Here is a 7,086-nt window from a genome sequence, read left to right as displayed (position 1 = left end):
GTTACCGATTTTACCCGTTTTTACCCTTTTTTACCCCTTAAACATTCGAATTTCCAAAAATCCCGTCTTAGTGGATCTATTTGGTGGGAGACCAACCCCCTGTCCAAACTTCAGTTCTTTAGCTCTAACCGTTTAGGCTGTGCGATGATGAATCAGTCAATCAGTCAGTCAGTCAGTCAGTCAGTCAGTCAGTAACGTTAGAATTTTATATATATAGATTAACACAAATCTATCTATCAGATTTTATGCTCATAAAAGCTCATAAGGCACCAAACGTTTAGAATTTTATTAAAATTAAAAAATTATTACTTGATAGTTATTTTAATCATATTGAAGTAAACACAACAATATGTTTTTAATACACTAACATTACCGCTAAAATAGCGATACCGAAATGTGGCAAAAACCGATTACGTTAAAATATCAATACCGTAATAAGTCAAAATACCGATACCGCTAAGATATCGTTACCGAATTAAGCCAAAATACCGATAACACTAAAATATCAATACCGAAATAAGTCAAAATACCGCTATCTTATCACCGTTTCATGACGGTTGCCAACCTTGCTTTTTTTGTTATATAACCAAAATTTGGCTCTAACACTTAGGTCATTTTGGTACGAAAACCTTCAGCGGCAAATCGATTTTCTAAAACCATTATCAAATTTTGTACATACATTAACAAAATTTAAACAAATCAAACAAATTTGGATCGGTCCCTAATTGGTCACAGATCCCGTACAAGGTCCCCTCCCGATAATCAAATTAACGCGCGTAACTCATTATTAAATTAAGATATCCATATGCAAGTATTGCTCATATACAGAGAAATAATATTGTGAAAATTTTTCCCTATCGGACCATAATTGATCATAGCTCCCATACAAGGTCTCTTTCGGAAAACCACTTAAATGCACATAACTTATTACCAAATAGTGATACCCATAAAATGATTGGCATAAATACTATTTTTGTACATATAAATGTTATTTCAAAAATTTTTCACAATCGGTCCATCGTTGGTCATAGCTCCCATACAAAGTTCCCTGCCGAAAATCAGAGAAAACGCACATAACTCATAACCAAATATTGATATCCATACATTTAGCAAAAATATTGCTCTTATATACATAAATTCACTATAAAATTGTTTTACAATCGGTCCATATTTGGTCACAGCTCTCATACTAGGTCCAGAAAATCACTTAGATTCTCAATATTTATTACAAAATAATGATATAGATACAGAATTTTGAGATTTTGACTTTATATACATAATTGGACATAGCTAACATACATGATCCTTTTACGAAAATCTCTTAAAAGCATATTAATCATTAACAAATATAGCTATTGATACAAAATTTGGCACAAATATTAGTTTTGTATACAAAAATTCTATTTCAATATTTTTTCACAGTTCCCTTCAGAAAAACATCTAAAAACACATTACTTGTTACTAAATTACGATACAAAATTTGACTGAAATATAGATTTTATGTACCGAAATTTAGCTTAAAGAATCGTTTACGATAGGTCTATAATTGGTCATATAACGTACATTGATCTTCCAAAACACAACTGTATATGTTAAAATTTAATAATAAATAACCTATTTAGAAATTCAGCATTTAATTACATCAAATAAAATTCTTATCAATGCACACAATTTTATTTCCAGTTTCAACATAAAGAGACGTCAGAATATTTATCATGTTCAATTATAATCTAGGAGTCTTTCTATTACAACTTTGTCATCATAAACACTTCAGTACAACTTTTACTTTATACAAACACACATACGAATAAATTTACCAATTGCTATCGTATCACCGGTGTGTGAATGCAACTCCAACAAAAAGGTGCTGGAGGTATAAATGTATGAATTACACAAGCAAACATAAGACGTAAGTAATCATATGAACACGGTTAATTGTGCAAATGGTCACATTAATGAATTTCGTTTTATTTAATTGCGCAATTAAATTCGATCATCAAATTTTGTTCGTTACTTCTCTTATAGATATAAGAATGAAATGAAATGGTTTAACATTTCCTCTGACATCTGTCCGTTAGGAAATACCAAACACACTCATACGGACATACATACTTACTACTTATGTACACTCTTGCATTGATCGCTTTGTAGTGAATTCCATTTGAAGAACCGGAAATTCAATTGTAGCCATCCATTGTAATTACAGTGTATGTCCAGTATACAGGTTTTGTTTGTTGGTCCTAATGTTTGTGCATGTGCAAATACTCATTTCATATTATCAACAGCAAATGCCAGAATCTGTCCAAACAAACAGAAGTTGGAGTACGTCAGGTCGTATTGACTGACTAGAGAAGAGAATGCCGTTGTACACACACCTTTTGATTACCAGCTCTAGAAAGTAGTTTTATAATATTTCTAGAGGGCGATTGTGAGTGAGAAAGTGAAAAAAAAATTTATTAACACTTATGGTATATTGAATGAGGAAACATTGAGTCAAATCTGATTAAAATATATCAAAAAGTCGGAACGATGTAAAAAATACTAAACCCGAGAAAATCTGTCGTAGAAACCTTATTTTAAATAACATATTAAAAGTTTATTTAATTCAAAATCTATTGAATAAAATCTTGGCAAACTACACAATATCAAATACCAAGGAAAAAAATCATAAAAATCAACCCGCAAAGTGAATTTTTTACCATCTGTGGAAGTGATGTTTATTGACTTCAATTTTTTTATTGAAATTTTTTGAATTAAATCAATTTTATTTTGAAGTTAATTGATAAATGCGTATAAATTATTTATGTTAATATTATTTAAGTGAAATTAGTTGTATTCTACAACACTATAATTTCACTTCCTAATAACTTTCAAAATATAACATAAAAATTACTTTCTGAGAATGACTTTAGATGTAGTGAATTTGGAATCAAATAAAAAGGACATCCCTTCTATGACAAGTCTTGTGTTAAAATCATCACTTCTTCATGTCTTTTTCAGTACTTCTATGGAGTAAATTCTACTTTTTTTACTTCCTTGGAAGTTCTTTTTTTTGGGAACATACATTTTACTTTTCAAATGTGACAGAGTGTAACACATATTTCGGCTTTTTTAATTTTGTTTGTTGACCTTTAATACAGCCATACATACAAACATAAGTGGAAGAGGAATTGTTTGTTTTCGTTTAAATTTCATTTTTGATGAAGCGTGAAATTGGCTCGTTTTAAATTCGTTTTTATTTATTAGTTCACTGGTTACGGTGTGAATTGTTATGGTCGAATGTAACCAGATACGAATTTATAAACTCATGTAAAATACAACAAACAGCAATATTTATAATGTAGGGGTTAAATTTACAGGTTACAAATTTAATTTCCTATTAACACTTCAATAATTGATCAAATACCATTTAAAACCAATTTTAACAAACAAGGAAGTAATAGTTAGTCCACCATGTCGAATTGGAATGTGATGCATCAAAATTTTATTTAATAATTAAATTACATATGTATTTTTCCCAGCAGTTTGACGGGACAGTCCCGAACTTAACCTACCACTTGTGGTGGCCCCTGGCCACCTTACTACCCAGGTGACCAACCATTTTAACATGAGCTTGTTTTACGAGGAAGTCAATCGTCACTCTACACCCTACAAAGAGGCCTCCGCTCTCGCTTACAAAGGGGACACTAAAGTGACGACTGTCTTTATTCTCGTTTACAAAGAGTTTATTTATGACGAAAGACCAAAAACATACGAATTGGAGTCAGCCAGGTGTTTAGAATGGAACTAAAATTTAAAAATTTCAAGTGTCTACTCTTTAGAATACTATGGGACAATAATGTGATGATTGACCCGAAAGATATAAATTTGAGTCAACAAGATGGTGGCATATTAGTAGAAAGTAATAATCTTTCCTCCAAAAGATTGGTTAAATAACTACTTTCGGAAATACAACAAAAAAGACTAGTTCTAAGTGTATAATCTCTAGGTTACTTAAGTACAGTAAAGAGACGACTGTCTCCGCTCCCGCTAACAAAGAGGACACTAAAGTGACGACTGTCTTCATTCTCGTTTACAAAGGGTACATTCGAGACGAATGACCCAAAACATACGTATTACGATCAGCCAGGTGGTTAACTATAAGTGGAAATTACTGTCTTTTTCGTATGCATTGTCTCTATGTCGAACTGCTGGGTTATTTTGAATATTAACTAGTTTTATAAATTTGCGATTTTCTTCTGATATTACGAATTTTGTTGCTGTCATAAATTCCAACTCCCCATAAGCAACATAACACAAATGTGTCCGTCGACTGACTCGTATAATTATAATTGTTTTACTGACATAATCCTCGTCACATACTACAAGTTCATTATTATTATTTCTACAGAATCTACAATATCCAAAATACTCTATATTCTTACATACATACATAATGTGTTTTATACATATCCATACACACATAGGCACGTTTATTAAAGTAGGTACAAATTGTTGTAAAATCATCCTTTCAGTATAGAAATGATCGTAAAAGGATGGCACTTGCCATGGATTTGTTAATGAAAACAAGAATAAATACGAAAAAACTCATTTTACACTATAATGTTGCCAGACCAACAATTTCTGCCTTTAGGAATTTCTCACATGTACATATTGTTGGAGCCAAAGATCGAAACACTGGTTTTATTAATTGAAATAATATTTATTTAATAGTAATAATTAGTAATTTGAGGGATTGATTTTATAGACTTTAGATAATTAAATTACTACGCTGTTCAAAGGCTAACACAAAAAAGAAAGATAAAAAGGAAGTTACAAAAAAAAGGTTGACAGATACAATATGACATTTGACAATAACAAAATGAGGGATATTTATCGATTATAATAAAGATGTGAAAATGTAAATAATACTTAACAATCTCCTCCTTAATTTTCATTTTCAAATAATTTCAAATTTAATTTATTTCTTAATGTTATAAATTTATCTTTTGGTAGTGCTTTAGTGAACAGGTCAGCTAACATATCTTCTGTAGGGCAGTATCGCACCTGCACCAGTTGTTTATTAATGTAGTCTTTAACAAAGTGAGTTTTGGTGTCAATATGTTTTGAACGATTACTAAGTTTTTCTTCAGCGGTTAATTTTATGGCACTTTGATTGTCTTCATAAATAGTTGTTGGTTTGTTGTAGGACCAGTTTAGGTCTTGTAGTATACGCTGAATCCAAACAGCTTCTTTACAGGCTTCAGAGAGGGCAATGAATTCTGCCTCTGTAGAAGACAGTGCAACGCAATCTTGTCGCTTACAAGTCCAACTAACGACACCATTTAATAGGAAAACATAGCCAGAATTTGACTTACGTGTTTGGCGGTCCTCGGCCCAATTAGCGTCGGCATATCCCACAAGATCACCATTGGTTGACATTTCTCCAAGACTTAATTTTAAGTTAGATGTTTGCTTAAGATATCTTATAAGCCTTTTCACCTCTATCCAGTCAGTCTGAGTAGGATTTTCGATCTTTTGGGAAAGGATACTTACAGCTGCAGAAATATCAGGACGCGTATTTGTTGAAATGTATAAAAGACAGCCAATTGCAGCTCGGTATTTCTCATTATTTGGCAATTTGTTATCCTCGGGTTGTTTGTGGTAGGCGGGGCTTATAGGAGTTAACGAAACCTTTGCATTTTGTAAGTCGAATTTTTTAATTACTTCTAAAATGTATTTAGTTTGGCTTATTAAGTAAATATCGTTTTTCTTTTCAACTTGTATACAAGATAATATGACACCAAACCTAAATTATCGAGTGTAAAATGTTTTCCTAGTACATTCTGAATACGATCAACTTCATGTTTACTGTTAGAGACAATGAGTATATCATCGACGTAGACTAATACAAACAAACGGTTTTCATATGTGTAGAGGCAATTATCCGCCTTACTTTGCCTTAATTTAGCATTAACAAGAATATTGTGTAATGTCTGATTCCATATACGTGCAGACTGCTTGAGTCCATAGAGACTTTTGTTTAACAAACATACCTTATTAGGGTTGTTTTCATCGACGAATCCAGGAGGCTGTCGCATAAAAATCTCCTCCTCTAATTCACCGTTTAGGAAGGCAGTCTTTGCATCGAAATGAAATACATCCATTTTTCTAGTTGCGGCAATGGATAATAAAATTCTAAAGGTTGCATGTTTAGCAACGGGAGCAAAAACTTGGTCATAGTCGACCCCAAACTTCTGGCTAAAGCCTTGGGCTACTAATCGGGCCTTATATTTTTTAACTTTTCCATCTTTGTTTGTTTTTAATTTATAGACCCATTTACAGCCAATTAAATTTTTACCTTTTGGTAAATTTACTAATTTCCAAGTATTGTTTTTAATAAGTGAGGTGTACTCCTCCTCCATAGCACTAATCCAATTATTTCTATTCTGACTTTCCACTGCTTCGTTATAATTTATTGGTTCATTATTAACAACAACATCAAATTCTTCTATATAACGTAAAGGTGCAACACCTTTATTCGATCGCTCCGATCGGCGTATGTTATCGGCATTTTCACGCGGTTGGCTGTTGACGCCGTTTTCATTGTCTGACTCTGGACTGTCACAAATATTTTTATTGTACTCTTCACTTCTGATTTTAACACTGTTGTTGTCAGTAGGACATTGTGTATTGGTTAATTTATTCACAAATTTTACGTCACGGGAGACAATAACTTTTCCTTTCGCTGGAACAAAACATCTATAAGCCTTTGACTGCATATCAAAACCAATGAGTATTGCTTCTTCAGCCTTCGGGTCCAACTTTCTACGTTGAGCATCTTGAACACGAACAAAACATTTTGAACCAAAACGTCTCAAGTTGCCATAAAAAGGTTGACGTCCATGCCAATTCTCGAAAGGTGTTCTTTTTACCGATTTCCATGACAGCAAGTTTTGTATATAATTTGCGGTTAAAACTGCTTCGCCCCAAAATTTGTTGTCCAACTGAGCATCTAATAACATGCAGCGAGTCATTTCGATTAGAGTTCTGTTTTTTACGCTCGGCGACTCCATTCTGTTGCGGCGAATACGGTACAGTTCTTTG

Source organism: Lucilia cuprina, chromosome 2 (assembly GCF_022045245.1).
Source record: "Lucilia cuprina isolate Lc7/37 chromosome 2, ASM2204524v1, whole genome shotgun sequence".
NCBI lineage: Eukaryota > Metazoa > Arthropoda > Insecta > Diptera > Calliphoridae > Lucilia > Lucilia cuprina.
The sequence above is the reverse complement of the archived record's forward strand: the minus strand, read 5'-3'. Positions refer to the sequence as shown.